Below are 17,268 nucleotides of genomic sequence, written 5' to 3' on the forward strand. Positions count from 1 at the left end.
AAAGCTATTTAAGGAAATAAACGTACGCATTACAGTAGATACTGTTCTTGGTATAGCTAATTTTTAAACATTATTTTCAATGAAGAAACAAAATATCAACCTTTATCATTACCTAATGAAAATTATGCTAAATAAATAAGAGTTCCACACACTCGCCTAATATTTTTTGTAATTCCTAACATTTCTAAGGAAACCCGTTTATCAGTGCTTCTCATTATTAAAATGCATCTCTACGGAACATTGAATTCTTAGAGAAAATGCAATATCAGCGTGCATCTAATATTTCAAAACATAAAATAGGAAACTGCACATTACGTGATATAATCTCGTATATAATGCAAGGGTAAAAAGGAACATAGATTTCGAGTTCTTCAAATTAATCTTGCTTCACTTTCCAAAACCATAAACCACGAAATTTTCAGTATAAATTGATTAAGTTTTCGCTACACTACATGGAAAAAAACTTCTCATGTTCTATTAGAAAATACATTACCAGCTGACATTCTAATACAAATAATTCAAATTATCCACCTACCTGTAACTGTGTCTGCTTTATAGAAAAACGCAGCAACTACAAATATCCGTCAATTGTAAATAATGTAAATAATTCCTCATCTCTTAAATACAGAACTCAATGACCAATGAAAATAATACATTTTTACCCTCTTCTTTTACTCTCTAACAAAATGTTACCCACCAATTTTGACCATGCTATTTTGTATTTCTCATACTGCACATGACATGAGTAAATATGGTCAGCGCAGGGATAAAGCAAATAGCACTTGCCCAAGGTGCTACACAGCAGGACTGAACCTGAGGTCCTGTGGTTGTGAAGCAAGCTTCTTACCATATAGCCACGCCTGCACCTGACTAGGAGATATTGTACTTTCTGAAAATAGTTATTGGCTAGAATTATCTATAATTCTCAACAAATAATTATACAATTTAAAGAAAGAAGAAAAAATTTATCTTCGCCATAGTTTCATCAATAACAGTGCAAGAACAAATATCTAATCCCATTAACAAGAACAGAGAGCAGAGAAATAAACAAAAATATACATGCATACATATATACTTTTATATATATATACAAATATATGTGCATATTCACACACACACACACACACATGCACATACACATCCAATATATACATACATACATATATATTATTATTATTATATATATCCATATATAAACTCAATTAATTTGAGCAAATGCTTTCCAACAAATACTTTTGCCCAGAAATAACAGAAATAATACAGACAACATCCAATAAGAATACAAACAAACGAGCAAAATATATAATGAGGCTATACAGTGGAATGGCAATCCTGCACATATAAATGTAGACAACGTAGGAAATGGTTGAATTCAAAAATATACAATATCTCGTCTCAGTTATTAACAGAGTTCAGAAAAGACAAAAATAATCAAAGCAAAAACAAGATTAACTATCTTAGAAGTAATCACCAATTCAATGTTCAGCCAAAGTAAGAGAAACTATGCTTCTGATATGCTATAAATATAGCAGACATTTCCTAGACTATGTCAATTTTAGTTCATGCCCACATACAAACTGTGGCTTAGAAATCAAAACAAACTACAAATATTTCAAAATCACGTTATGAATTATGATAAGCTGTGTTTTGTACTACAGCAGCCACTGACCACCAAATGCATATTATCAAAGGGCAGGAGAAAGCCTTGTCAATATATTTATTTAACCAATCACATTTTGGGATTATTTGCTGTCAATGCAGGCCCTCCAAGTTCCCTATATTTCTGGATTATATCTTATCAAAGTTCACCCCTCTCTTTCCTCCTCCTCTCTCTCTCTCTCTCTCTCTGTCCATTTCCTTATACATATATGTGTGTGTGTTGAATGGCATAACAAGCCATATCTTCCCATATTTTATTCGATTATCATCTTACCTGATAATCTGTTCTCTTTTTTAAGAAAGTTTGAGTATCACATGAGTGAGATTTGACTACTCTTTCTAGAGGTTTCCGTGTTGGCTCATGAAAGATAAGCATTTCACCTGGATATGATGGTGGTTTGTCACAGAAAGCTTTTGCTGTGAGATGAACTGAACTCAACAACAACTACAAGCTAACGAATAACTCTTCAGACCCATAGCACTAGTATTCTGTCTATCAGTGAATTATACCACTCATGGAATATATTGTGAAATAAGTATATTCAATTGTTGATAATAAAGTAATATGTAAACAGACACAGTATACTGCCAAATACAGGTTACGGAATTGTGTTGTGAATTTTCTTCTGATGGTCCACGTGACTTATATTTTCATTGGAGGCTAACACACATCCATTTTTCAATAAATGTGAATGTTTATACTTGTGTTTTGCATACTTAAGTCAAACATTTCGGCTGAATAAAATGATTGATTCTCAGCAACTGTTTTTCATCACAGCATTCAGCTAACTGTCCCCACCCTCATCTTGTTGCTCAATGCACTTTTAACACAGTCATTCCTGCTCTCAAAAAAACATATAATCTGGATTCTCCATAACCAAATATCTATTATTGATTAAACATAAGGATACTGTAATAACCATGTATTGATCTCCTATTTCCAATACAAAAATAAACCATATTGTAAAAACTAATAAGAACAAGAGGACTCAGAGAGCGCAAGCCTCCACCAAGGCAACACCAACGATTAGCCAGAGATGATTTTTAAAATGAAAATATCTGAAATAAACTCGACTGCTCTCACAAATGAGAAAACTAAAAATGAACCCAACCACTTTCAAAAATTAAGTAGCAAAAAGGGAAAAGTAATCTAGAATCCTTGTTTCACATCAGATCGATCCCAAAATCTAACCTGCTCATGCCAGTCACAAGGCTAAACATCTCTGAAAGTTTCATTTGAATCCATCCAGCGGTTCTTGAGATATCTTGTCCATGGACAAACAAACAAACATGACTAAAAACAATACCTCTACCTTCGCTAAGGCGGAGTTGATAAAGATTTCAAACTTTGCCTCGAGGCTAGCAAATATGGGGGAGGGGTATAGTTGATTACATCGACTCTTGTACTCAGCTGGTAGTTATTCTGTCGACCCCCAAAATTATGAAATACCCAATGGAAACTGGATTCATAATTTAAAGCCAGAAGTGCAGGTAAGCATTTTGGCAAGCATGTTAACGATTGCCAGCTCAGCATCTTAATTAAAATAAAACTATATAATTTGAAATACTTTTTGCTTTCCTAAGTCTTCAATCTCCCATTAAGTTATTAACATTCTATTATAACAGTGGTGATTTTCAATAATCTAGCACAAGACTAAATCTACTGTTATAATCCTGTCTCTGACTTTGTTTGAATACTAAAAAAAATACACTACATTTTCAGTTAAACTTTACTACAAAGTATGTACAATTGAATCCAAGACCTGACAGAAATATGGTATGTTAGGTGGAAATATCATATTTTGAAGCATTCATTAGCCCTCTATTTCAATTATTCTGAATTCTTCATTTTGTTGTCATTTTGCTATGTCTCTCTCTTTGAGTTAAACTGATGCTATTGGAATACAAAACGATATAAAACCAAGTTGATGATAATATATACAAGTTTATTCATATAATTTTTTACCTTTTCCTTCCAAATCTAGTTTCACCCTCCTTTGTTCTCCTTGCATTTGAAGTCCTTCCCATATATTAGCCTACAACCCAAAGGACAACACCACTACCCCCCCTCTCTCTCTCACACACACACACACACATACACACGCATACACAATGTGTAACAGCCTGAAATATTGGATTATTCACTCTTCCCAACAGCTGGACTTATCAAGCTGTTTTGGGACTTTCCTCCAGACTATGCACCACCAATTTCCTCCAGATTCTGCATTTTAGCACATTCATATATGCACACACACACACACACACACACACACACACACACACACACACACACTTCTATCTATATATGCAACACAGCAAAATTTTTAGTTAGTGAACAGACTGCAGTTTCGAGCAAAGAAAATTTTGACACCATATTACAAATAAATATTAAAGCAAAGTTGAGAATCTTTATGTGTTTCTGAATGGCTAACTCATGTCTTCTGCACTGCAATCATTTTAGTTTCAACGATTTTGGATCAAAAAGGCTTGGCATGCAAGCAGTTCTTTGTAATAATTTATAGATGCATATAAGGCAGTGACATGAGAATATTTAGAATGTAGGGTGGCGAGCTGGCAGAAACGTTTGCACACTGGGCGGAATGCTTAGTGGTATTTCATGTCTTTACGTTCTGAGTTCAAATTCCTCTGAGGTCGACTTTGTCTTTCATCCTTTCGAGGTTGATAAGTAATGTACCAGTTGCATACTGCAATCAATCTAATCGAGTAGCCCCCTCCCCAAAAGTTCCGGGCCTTGTACCTAGAGTAGAAAAGAATATTTTAAATGTGAAAAGTGGTGAGCTGGCAGAAACGTTAGCATGCCGGGCGAAATGCTTAGCGGCATTTCGTCTGTCTTTACATTTTGAGTTCAAATTACACTAAGGTAGACTTTGCTTTTCATCCTTTTGGAGTCGATAAATTAAGTACCAGTTGCATACTGGGGTCGATCTAATCAACTGGCCCCTTCCCCACAGAAATTTTGGGCCTTGTGCCTAGAATAGAAAACAATATTTAGAATGCTGGGCAAAATGCATATCAGCTTTTCGTCCGTGTTTACATTCTGAGTTCGAATCCCACTGAGGTCAACTTTGCTTTTTATCTTTTCAGGGTCAATAAAATAAGTACCAGTTGTACACTGGGGTCAATGTTAATATAATAAAGACTAGACTGCAGGAGAAGCAGACATTTGCACACATGCAGGTTTGTACGATTTATACACACATCCATTCCTTTTCTTTTTCTCTCTCTCTCTCTCTCTCTTGCTCTCTCCGGTCATATGTGTGTGTATTTGTGTGTGTGCATGCATGTGTATGCGTGCATATGTGTGCATTCGTGCGTGTGTGTATGTGTGTGTGTGTGTGCATACATGCGCGTTTGTGCATGCATGTGTGTGCCTGCATGTGCACGTGTGTGTGCATGCATGTGTGTGTGCGTGCATGTATGTGTGTGTATGTTTGTGCATACATGTGTGTGTGTGTGCAAGCATGTGTGTGCCTGCATGTGCGCGTGTGTGTTTGTGCATGCACGTGTGTGTGCATGCATGTGTGTGTCTGCGTGCATGCATGCGTATGTGTGTGTGTGTATTTGTACATGTGTGTGTGTGTGTATGTGTGTGCATGCATGCATGTGTGTGTTTGTGCATGCACGCACGTGCGTGTGTGTGTGTGTGTGAGAGAGAGAGAGAGAGAGAGAGAGAGAGAGAGAGAGAGAGAGAGAGATGCACCTACCAAAAGGCAAGATAGTCTCCGTTGGAACGGCTTTGATCAAAGGTCTGCTGAATCAGAGCTCAACCAGATCTAAACAATAACAACAACAACAAAACTGGCTGCAAATAGTATGTCACATGTTAACATGTAAAAGAGAATGTCAACATCAAAAATATAGATCAAACCCAATTTATTCAATATGTCAACCAATTTGTCTGAAGTTAAATGAGATATGTAAAATAACACGACAAATAAATCATGAAAATGTCTTCTAAACGGGAACGACTGAAACAATTAAATGATTTGCTTTCACATCTATAACATTATTCAGCTGCAGTCAAGTTTATATATGTAATGCATTAACTATGGAATGAAATCGAAGACATAATTTATTATACATACAACATTTATACTATTTGTTAAAGCAATTTACTCATAAACTATGGAATGACATTAGAGACATAATCTGTTTCGAGACAAAACATTGATACTGTTCTTAAGAGAACTGACAAATAAATTATTGAATGAAATTGAAGATGCTATCTGTGATAGACACAGCATTTATACTATACATAAGACAATTGACTAATAAACTATGGAATGAAATTAGAGACATAATCTACTATTTATTCATCAGTCTATTGACTGATAAAGTGAAATCAAGAATATTGAAGCGAGAAAGCCCTGTAGCTAAGATATATTCAGTGATAGGCAGGAAGTTAAATTGATGTATAAGATATATCCAAAATACTTCTTAGATTTGTTTATTTATGTTGCTAATTTAAAGTTACCCTGTTAAGTGTAGTTGCTTGGAATACCCTAGGCTGTGCTGTGTCCATGCATACAAGATAAACACAAAGATAATATTCTTTCGTTCTTTTATTCTTTTACTTGTTTCAGTCATTTGACTGTGGCCATGCTGGAGCACCACCTTTAGTCAAACAAACCGACCCCAGGACTTATTCCTTGTAAGCCTAGTACTTATTCTATCGGTCTCTCTTGCTAAGTTACAGGCACATAAACACACCAACATCAGTTGTCAGGTGATGGTGGGGTGACAAACACAGACACACAAATACAACACACACACACACACATATGTATATATATTATATATATGACAGGCTTCTTTCAGTTTTCATCTACCAAATCCACACACAAGGCTTTGGTCAGCCTGAGGCTATAGCAGAAGACACTTGCCCAAGGTGTCACGCAGTAGGACTGAACTCAGAACCATGTGGTTGGGAAGCCAGCTTCTTACCACACAGCCACTCTTGCATCTATGTTATTATAGCATTTATTGTACATATTTATATAAGTCTCTGATGACTTCTGGTAGAGATGTAGGAGATTAGAATAGGGTGTACGCATAACAACTATACATTGCAATAATTAGTAAGGTGTGAGATGCTAGGAAGAGGAAGAGCTGGTCCACATAGAAAGCACCCATGCTGGGTACCACATGAAAGCACCTGTGCTGGTGCAACATAAAAAGCACCCAGTTCACTCTGTAAAATGGTAGGCATTAGGAAGGGCATCCAGCCATAAAAAACCATGCCAAAACAAACAACTGGAGTTTGGTGCTGCCTTCCAACTTGCTGGTGCTTGTGAAACTGTTCAACCCATACCAGCTTGAAAAACGGATGTTAAATGATGATGATGATGATGATGATGATGATCTGGATTCTGCATGTGTGTTTGCTTGTTGAAAGTTGAGATGTGCTTTTAACGAGAACTAATCTGCCTCTAGCTTGTTTTTGATGAGGAGTGAAGATGTGTCTCACAGGTTTCTCTCAAACTCTGCAGTTGTTCTTGGTGGGGTTTTTTTTCGGTTTTAATACACTGAAAAGAATAGGAACCACAAAGACATTGGAAATGGTTTACATGACCTGAAATGCTATCCCTGCAAACTGATTGATTTATAATAAGGACAGACCACATGACATGAGTGTGATCTATGTGTGGTATGGACCTAGTAACTGAAAAATGTGAGGTTCGATTCTAGGTCTCACTGCATATATATTGTAGGGGCTAGATTCAGATTTTGTAGGCTCCTGGGCTGCAGATCCTGACCTGGTTCGCAGTGATATTTTCAAGAACTCTTCCCTAAATTTCTAGATTAACTAAAAACTTATTGACAACTCTCAGAGGTCCCTGAATTACAGCTAATGCCTTAATCCCTGGATTAACAGCTTATTAAGCTGCATGGATTACATTCGCTAAAGCACATGCCTTAATCCAGCACTGGACATCATATGTATTCTGCCATTTTGGAATTGATTATCTTTAGCGATGTGAGACATTTCATACATAGCACAACTGTGTCCAAATGATTTTCTGCCATTATTTATAAGTTCAGAGAAGACACATTCAGTTTAATTTATGTGACAAGATAACAAGTGCATAATAATTATATTTGCATATTTGTACAAGTGTTTATTTTTGCATTTTCCCACCTGCCCAGTTTAAGTAATGAGATAATTATCATTGTTATCATCATCAACATCATCATCATTATTATTATTAACATTATAAAGGTCACTTTATGCAAAGAAGAAAACAAATGCATAATTGAGCCCGCCTGACTAGCTCCTTTGCCAGTGGGATGTAAAAAGAATCATCCAAATGTGGTCGATGCCAGTGCCGCCTGACTGGCACCCGTGCCGGTGGCAAGTAAAAAGTACTCACTACACTCTTGAAGTGGTTGGCAGCTGTAGAATCTTTTGCCAGATCGGATTGGATTCTGATGTAGCCTTCTGGCCTGCCAGCCCTCAGTCAAACCATGCAACCCATATCAGCATAGAAAGCAGATGTTAAATGACGATCATCATCATCATCATCATCGTTTAACGTCCGCTTTCCATGCTAGCATGGGTTGGACGATTTGACTGAGGACTGGTGAAACCGGATGGCAACACCAGGCTCCAGTCTGATTTGGCAGAGTTTCTACAGCTGGATGCCCTTCCTAACGCCAAATAACGATGATGATATATATGTATATGTATATGTATATGTGTATATATATGTGTGTGTGTGTATATATATATATATATATATATATATATATATATATAAAAATGTGTGTGTGTGTTCCCACCTACTTGGTAACTGGTGTTGCTATGTTTATGTTCCCATAACTTAACAGTTTGGCAAAAGAGACCAATAAGTACCAGGTCTGAAAAACGAAAAAAAGAAAACTGGAATCGATATTCATTTGACTAACATTTCTTCAAGGCAGTGCTCCAGCATGGCCACAATCAAATGACTGGAAGATAAAAGATAAAAGATACTGTCAACGAGACACACATACAAACATCCTTCTCTCTTACGTAGACACATGCACAATTTCTCTCTCTGTCTCTCCTCACCTCTCTCTCTCTTCTCACCTCTCTCTCTCACACACACACATGCACAATTTCTCTCTCTGTCTCTCCTCACCTCTCTCTCTCTCTTCTCACCTCTCTCTCTCACACACACACATGCACAATTTCTCTCTCTGTCTCTCCTCACCTCTCTCTCTCTTCTCACCTCTCTCTCTCACACACACACATGCACAATTTCTCTCTCTGTCTCTCCTCACCTCTCTCTCTCTTCTCACCTCTCTCTCTCACACACACACATGCACAATTTCTCTCTCTGTCTCTCCTCACCTCTCTCTCTCTCTTCTCACCTCTCTCTCTCTCACACACACATGCACAATTTCTCTCTCTGTCTCTCCTCACCTCTCTCTCTCTCTTCTCACCTCTCTCTCTCACACACACACATGCACAATTTCTCTCTCTGTCTCTCCTCACCTCTCTCTCTCTCTTCTCATCTCTCTCTCTCACACACACACATGCACAATTTCTCTCTCTGTCTCTCCTCACCTCTCTCTCTCTTCTCACCTCTCTCTCTCACACACACACATGCACAATTTCTCTCTCTGTCTCTCCTCACCTCTCTCTCTCTCTTCTCACCTCTCTCTCTCACACACACACATGCACAATTTCTCTCTCTGTCTCTCCTCACCTCTCTCTCTCTCTTCTCACCTCTCTCTCTCACACACACACATGCACAATTTCTCTCTCTGTCTCTCCTCACCTCTCTCTCTCTCTTCTCACCTCTCTCTCTCACACACACACATGCACAATTTCTCTCTCTGTCTCTCCTCACCTCTCTCTCTCTCTTCTCACCTCTCTCTCTCACACACACACATGCACAATTTCTCTCTCTGTCTCTCCTCACCTCTCTCTCTCTCTTCTCACCTCTCTCTCTCACACACACACATGCACAATTTCTCTCTCTGTCTCTCCTCACCTCTCTCTCTCTCTTCTCACCTCTCTCTCTCACACACACACATGCACAATTTCTCTCTCTGTCTCTCCTCACCTCTCTCTCTCTCTTCTCACCTCTCTCTCTCACACACACACATGCACAATTTCTCTCTCTGTCTCTCCTCACCTCTCTCTCTCTCACACACACATGCACAATTTCTCTCTCTGTCTCTCCTCACCTCTCTCTCTCACACACACACATGCACAATTTCTCTCTCTGTCTCTCCTCACCTCTCTCTCTCTTCTCACCTCTCTCTCTCACACACACACATGCACAATTTCTCTCTCTGTCTCTCCTCACCTCTCTCTCTCTTCTCACCTCTCTCTCTCACACACACACATGCACAATTTCTCTCTCTGTCTCTCCTCACCTCTCTCTCTCTTCTCACCTCTCTCTCTCACACACACACATGCACAATTTCTCTCTCTGTCTCTCCTCACCTCTCTCTCTCTCTTCTCACCTCTCTCTCTCACACACACACATGCACAATTTCTCTCTCTGTCTCTCCTCACCTCTCTCTCTCTCTTCTCACCTCTCTCTCTCACACACACACATGCACAATTTCTCTCTCTGTCTCTCCTCACCTCTCTCTCTCTCTTCTCACCTCTCTCTCTCACACACACACATGCACAATTTCTCTCTCTGTCTCTCCTCACCTCTCTCTCTCTCTTCTCACCTCTCTCTCTCACACACACACATGCACAATTTCTCTCTCTGTCTCTCCTCACCTCTCTCTCTCTCTTCTCACCTCTCTCTCTCACACACACACATGCACAATTTCTCTCTCTGTCTCTCCTCACCTCTCTCTCTCTCTTCTCACCTCTCTCTCTCACACACACACATGCACAATTTCTCTCTCTGTCTCTCCTCACCTCTCTCTCTCTCTTCTCACCTCTCTCTCTCACACACACACATGCACAATTTCTCTCTCTGTCTCTCCTCACCTCTCTCTCTCTCTTCTCACCTCTCTCTCACACACACACATGCACAATTTCTCTCTCTGTCTCTCCTCACCTCTCTCTCTCTTCTCACCTCTCTCTCTCACACACACACATACACATGCTCTCTTTCCCTCTAAAAGTGGTCCCTATTAACAAGAATAATGCAAAAGGAAAATAAGATTTACTCTTTTACTCTTTTACTCTTTTACTTGTTTCAGTCATTTGACTGTGGCCATGCTGGAGCACCGCCTTTAGTCGAGCAAATCAACCCCAGAACTTATTCTTTGGATGCCTAGTACTTATTCTATTGGTCTCTTTTGCCGAACTGCTAAGTTACAGGGATGTAAACACACAACCATCGGTTGTCAAGTGATGTTGGGGGGACAAACACAGACACATAAACATATACACACACATACATATACATATACATATATACGACAGGTTTCTTTCAGTTTCCATCTACCAAATCCACTCACAAGGCTTTGGTCGGCCCGAGGCTATAGTAGAAGACACTTGCCCAAGGTGCCACGCAGTGGGAATGAACTTGGAAGCATGTGGTTGGTAAGCAAGCTACTTACCACACAGTCACTCCTGCGCCTATATATTTTGTTCAGTTATTTCTGAAGAAAATTATTTTCACATTTCCAGAATTGTATCAGCCTTTTATTTCAGTTATAAAACAACTGTGAGAGCAGAAATTTGGGAAACTAATGTATTTGAACCAAGGATGGAAATCCTATGTAGTTGCCTTAACCTGATAGGAGTTCAGCCAATAAGAAAGTCAGATAGAGACAGAGACACACAGAGATATCTATTAACCTTGAAAATAATGAAAGGCAAAGATGACCGTGGCAGGATTTGAACTCGGGATGCAAAGAGCCATAACAAGCTCTACAAGGTATTTGACTATCACTGATTATCTTGTCAGTCATTCCCCATATTGAATAATGTGGAGGTATGTGAAACTAAATAAACTGAATTTTATTCCATATTTTGATTATTAAATGAAAACAACAATGGCTTTAAAAAATGCAAATGACATCAATATCAATTTTTAATTAAGTTGAACTATATTTCAATTAAATTCCAGAAATATCATTGATAGTCTTTCATTACAAACTGAATTGTCATTACAATGCTGAAACCTCACTCCATCCAACCAATTATCATATTCTTATTTTTTAAATAAAATTCAAGCTCATTTAAACACATCATTATGACAAAATATCATGGCACAAATCTGATTTTGTGTCAAATCATTGAAATGCTGCAAAAATGATTAAATGTCACTTATAGTGAATGTTAATGTATTTAACTAACCTGAATCGTTTAATCAATACAGTCTGCTTACATCAGGGGTTCTCAACCATTTCTTATCTATGGACCCCTTCGATTACTATTTTATTCTGGTGGGCCCCCATAGCCATTCGATGTTTAAAAACTAGTTTTATAGAAACGTCTTTTAAAGTTCCTATTTTGTTTTTCACACATTCTCTTGTGCTGTTTGAATTATGTAAAATGTTAGATAAAGAAACCTAGCAGCTTCTTCCAATACATACCAAGTCATACATCTAAAGCCAAATTTTTTCAGGGTCCTTTCAAATTCTATTGTGGATCCTTAATTTACTATTTTATTACATGGACCCCACAAAATCTTATATGGACCTTCAGGGGCCATGTGGATCTTGATTGAGAACCACTGGTTTGCATAGTTTAAACATGATGAAGATAAATACAGAAGCAAGATAGCCGGAATTTTATTTGAACTTGAATGAAGTCAAACATATTCAGAGTTGGTATCAGCATAATTAATATCTTTTGGTATTTTACTTCTTTCAGTCATTAGACTGTGGCCATGCTGGGGCACCACCTTGAAGAATTTTTAGTTGAATGAATCGAACCTAGAAATTTGTTTTAAAGTCTGGTTCTTATTCTATCAGTCCATTTTGCCAAACTGCTAAGTTATAGGGGCATAAACAAATCAACACTGGTGAGGGACAAACATGGACACAGAGACATACACACACCCACTTACCGTCATGTACATATCATATATGTGTGTGTGTGTGTGTGTATGTATATATATAAATGAATGCATATATGTATGTGTGTGTGTGTGTATATATATATATATATATATATATATATATATATATATATATAAATATATATATATATATATATATATATATATATATATATATATATATATATATATATATATATATATATATATATATCTGTATATATGACTGTAATGAATGTATATGTGCGTGTATATATATATATATATATATATATATATATATATATATATATAGACATACATACATATATATATGCATATATACATGCATATATATATATATATATATATACATATATATATATATAGGTGTAGGAGTGGCTGTGTGTAAGTAGCTTGCTTCCAAACCACATGGTTCTGGGTTCAGTCTCACTGCATGGCACCTTGGGCAAGTGTCTTCTACTGTAGCCTTGGGGCAAACCAAAGCCTTGTGAGTGGATTTGGTACACAGAAACTGAAAGAAGCCCATCGTATATATGTATATATGTATGTATATGTGTGTATATGTTTGTGTGTCTGTGTTTGTCTCCCCAAAATCACTTGACAACTGATGCTGGTGTGTTTACATACCTGATACTTAGCGGTTTGACACAAGAGACTGATAGAATAAGTACTAGGCTTACAAAGAATAAGTCCTGGGGTTGATTTGCTCGACTGAAGGTGGTGCTCCAGCATGGTCACAGTCAAATGACTGAAACAAGTAAAAGAGTAAAAGAGTAAGAATATATATATATATATGTATATATATATATATATATATATATATCATCATCATCACCTACACTCTCTGAGTGGTTGGCGTTAGGAAGGGCATCCAGGTGTAGAAACTCTGCCAAATCAGACTGGAGCCTGGTGTTGCCATCCGGTTTCACCAGTCCTCAGTCAAATCGTCCAACCCATGCTAGCATGGAAAGCGGACGTTAAACGATGATGATGATGATCATCATCATCATCATCATCATTTAACATCCGCTTTCCATGCTAGCATGGGTTGGAAGATTTGACTGAGGACTGCCGAACCAGATGGCTGCACCAGACTCCAAACTGATCTGGCAGAGTTTCTACAGCTGGATGCCTTTCCTAACGCCAACCACTACAAGAATATATATATATTAGTATATATATATCATCATCATCACTTAGTGTCTGCTTTCCATGGTAGTATGGTTTGGACAGTTTAACAGGAGGTGAGCAGCTGAAGAATTCCTCAGGTTCCATGTCTGTTTCTACCACTTTACAGGGTGCCTTTACACACCACTGGCACGGGTGCATTTATGTGATTCTAGTATGGGTGCTTTCTATATAGCGCCAGCACCTACAAGCCTGCAAGATTAGGAATGCTCAGCTGGAAAGGGATGTAGGGGACAAGCCTGTACATATATATATATATATATATATATATATATATATATATATATACACACACACATATATATTTGAGCTATGATATGTCATTCAAATATATCGTATAAAACACTTCACAAAAAGAGTTTAATTTTTGTTGTTCGTTAGGCTTCTAAGTCAGTTCAGATCACACTGACAGATGATCCACAATTATAACGAAGGATTATCCAATCCAGGACTTGAAGTGCCATGGAAACTGGTATCCATGAGAATCTGACAGGCTAATTCCCCTACAAAAAAAAAAAAAAAACCTTGCTACCATCTTGAATTTTGAAGGGACTTCCACTTAATTCCAGCGCCTAAAAGCCTTTTTGTTCTACTAGCTAAAACTCTTTTGAATGTTCTGCTATTACTCAAGTTATGTTAGCTTTGACCAACCTATATTCTTGTATACTCTGGAACTACATTTCCCAATATGTAAGACAAGAGGATATGATTTGAGGGAGATTTTAGCATATTTTTAGTAGGCTGAGCACCCATTTATTGGTTCCATATTGGCTTTTCTTTAGGATATGTTTTGACATATTGTAGTATTAAATTTCTTCATTTACTATGAATTGTCACATAGTAATAAATCAAAGAATAATGGAATCACTTCCTACACATAAAGAGAAGATGAACTCCTAAAGCTAAATCTAACCTTCTGCAAGGTAGAATACTTTTATAAAAACATTATGACATATCCATTATTGACACTGTTATCCCAACTACAATAATTTGATTACCTATACGACAATAGCCTGCAGAGATTCTAGCTTATTTCCCTTTATTGCATGATTCTATTTCCAGGTAGCAATCAGAATGCATTCATAGTTTTAATGGGTTATGGAAAAATATATGGGAATCGAATTGAATTTAATTCAATTTGAAAGGGAAACGATAGTGTATTGCCTTGGCATCACATGCTTCGGTAAATATATAATGGGTTCAGATTTAGAAATGAAATATTTTGACTGTTTATTTACCTTTTAATTTTTATTTATTTATTTATCTTATATTGCAGATTTGTGAACAATAGAGTCGTTACTGACAAGTTTGCAATGCATCAGTCTACAATCTTTGCTCCATTTCTGACAGCAAGAGTGACAAGGGAGCATGACCAGATTTTCAGTAATATTTATAATCTTCAAATCTTCACCAATATACATTGGCAAAAGATTTACAATACATATAAATAGATGTGTACAAATATATATATATACATATCTTGTATAAAATTTGTGGGTAAGGCTGGAACACAAGACAAGCAACACAAAGAACGACCCTTCGTCAGTTGTTGGCTTCTACTCTCATATTTTGAGCATTTAACAACAATATACACTTTCAATAAAACAGTTGCCCCTGCAAAGCAAATTAAATAAAATTTGGGATTTTGTGGAGGGTCAAAATTGGTAACACAAACAGGACAGTGAAAACAAACAGGAAGGGCTGCTAAGCATAAACGAGGTTGTGGTGGCAAACGTGTAAATCAAGCTTGGACAGGAGACAGACAAGAACACATCTTCTGCACAGCCAGACTTTTATACAAGAGGAAGATATGGTAGGCCTATAGAGTCATTTAGTCTACTTCTTCATCATCACTCTTTTGTTGTTTTTCTTCAGCTTATCTAAATATGTTAATTTACAGGGTATTTTTCCCTGATTTATGATAGTCTTTGTAATAATTTCATACTCAAGCACCATGTAATTTGAAGAAAATGGTTTTGTTAATTTAATTAAAAGTACATTACTTCTAATAAATATAGAATTTATGAACTTCCTATGAAGACAAAAATTGATTATTGATATCAATGTAAATATCTTAAACCCTGGTGACTACTGTTTTTGTAGTAATTTTCTTCAAGAAATTAATGCAAATATATTTTATAACTGGAAAACTATTTGTTCTCATTGGAAATCTATAGATCTATATATCGGTTGATTAATTTCTGTATTAATCTATATCACTAGTTGAAGTCCAAATAGATTATATGTGTGTTAAAGAAAGCTTATATGTGTTCAGAGCTGTGGTTCTCATCTCAACCATGTTTTGCCTATGAACCGCTTTGATTCCAATTTCACTTTACTGAACCCTCATAAACATTTGGTACTTAAAATATCTTATGTTTTTATAATTACAAGAGTGTGCTGAAAAGTTCCTGGCTTTGGGTAAAAAAAAATGCAGGAGGATCAGTTAATTATGATTTTATTCAACATATTCTCTTCTCAGATTCACACACTTACTGCAGCAGTCCTTCAGTTTTCTAAGCCCTGTAAAAGAACTCAGAAGGTGGGGCCTCCAACCAGGCCCCCTTTGCAATACCCTTAAAGTCAGGAACTTTTCAGCACCCTTTCATTAGGAATTGTATTTAAAAATTGTTAAAACATTTTGTGTACTGCAGAAGTATAACCAATTTATTGCACATAAATTTTAATAACAAAATCTTATATGGCCGCCAAGGGTCATATGCACCCCAATTGAGAATCATAGGTTTAAGGTATTATGAAACAATAGTAGTCACCACAGAAATCACATTTGTGAAAAAATACATTTTACTATTTTACTTGTTTCAGTCATTTGACAGTGGCATATGGTGTAGTGGTTAAGAGCGCAGGCTACTAACACCAAGATTCTGAGTTCAATTCCAAGCAGGTAGAATATGATTTGAAGGAGATTTCATTGCCATTTCTAGTAGACTAAGCAACCATGAAGAGGTTCCTTTGTCAGTTTGTTTACAATGCAGTTGACTTATATGTCGTTCAACTTAACTAAAGGCAATATAACTCTCTTCCATTTTATAAAAGATGAAATTTAATTGGAAAAGGAATTACTGTTTCATATCAAGATGTTTAAATCTGCTTTCTTTCCAGGAATTGTCAGATGTAATTTGCTGGATATTTAGTTTCATTTCTCTGAAAATACAACAACAACCAGAGCAACAGCATCATCCACATCATCATCATCATCGTCACCATCACCATTATCACCATCACCATCATCATTGTCATCATCATCATCATCATCACCATTATCATCATTGTAATTTTATATCTGCTTTCCATGCTTGTGTGGGCTGAATTGCTTGGCTGACTGACTGACTGAATCTAACAAGCTGGAGGGTCACATCTTGATCAAGTCTCTCAGATTTCACATGGCTTCTGCAGCAGTTTACTCCTC

At 36.9% G+C, this 17,268-nt stretch overlaps 1 long non-coding RNA gene across 1 annotated transcript; it reads left to right on the forward strand.

Moving 5' to 3' along the window:
- The first annotated feature begins 605 nt into the window (after window positions 1-605).
- LOC149136873 (uncharacterized) lies at window positions 606-16,076 on the forward strand. Its single transcript, XR_016237849.1, has 3 exons — window positions 606-3,150; window positions 4,765-4,857; window positions 15,115-16,076. It is a non-coding gene; the product is annotated as an uncharacterized LOC149136873 (long non-coding RNA).
- The last annotated feature ends 1,192 nt before the right edge of the window (window positions 16,077-17,268 follow it).

Source organism: Octopus bimaculoides, chromosome 2 (assembly GCF_046866305.1).
Source record: "Octopus bimaculoides isolate indiv1 chromosome 2, ASM4686630v1, whole genome shotgun sequence".
NCBI lineage: Eukaryota > Metazoa > Mollusca > Cephalopoda > Octopoda > Octopodidae > Octopus > Octopus bimaculoides.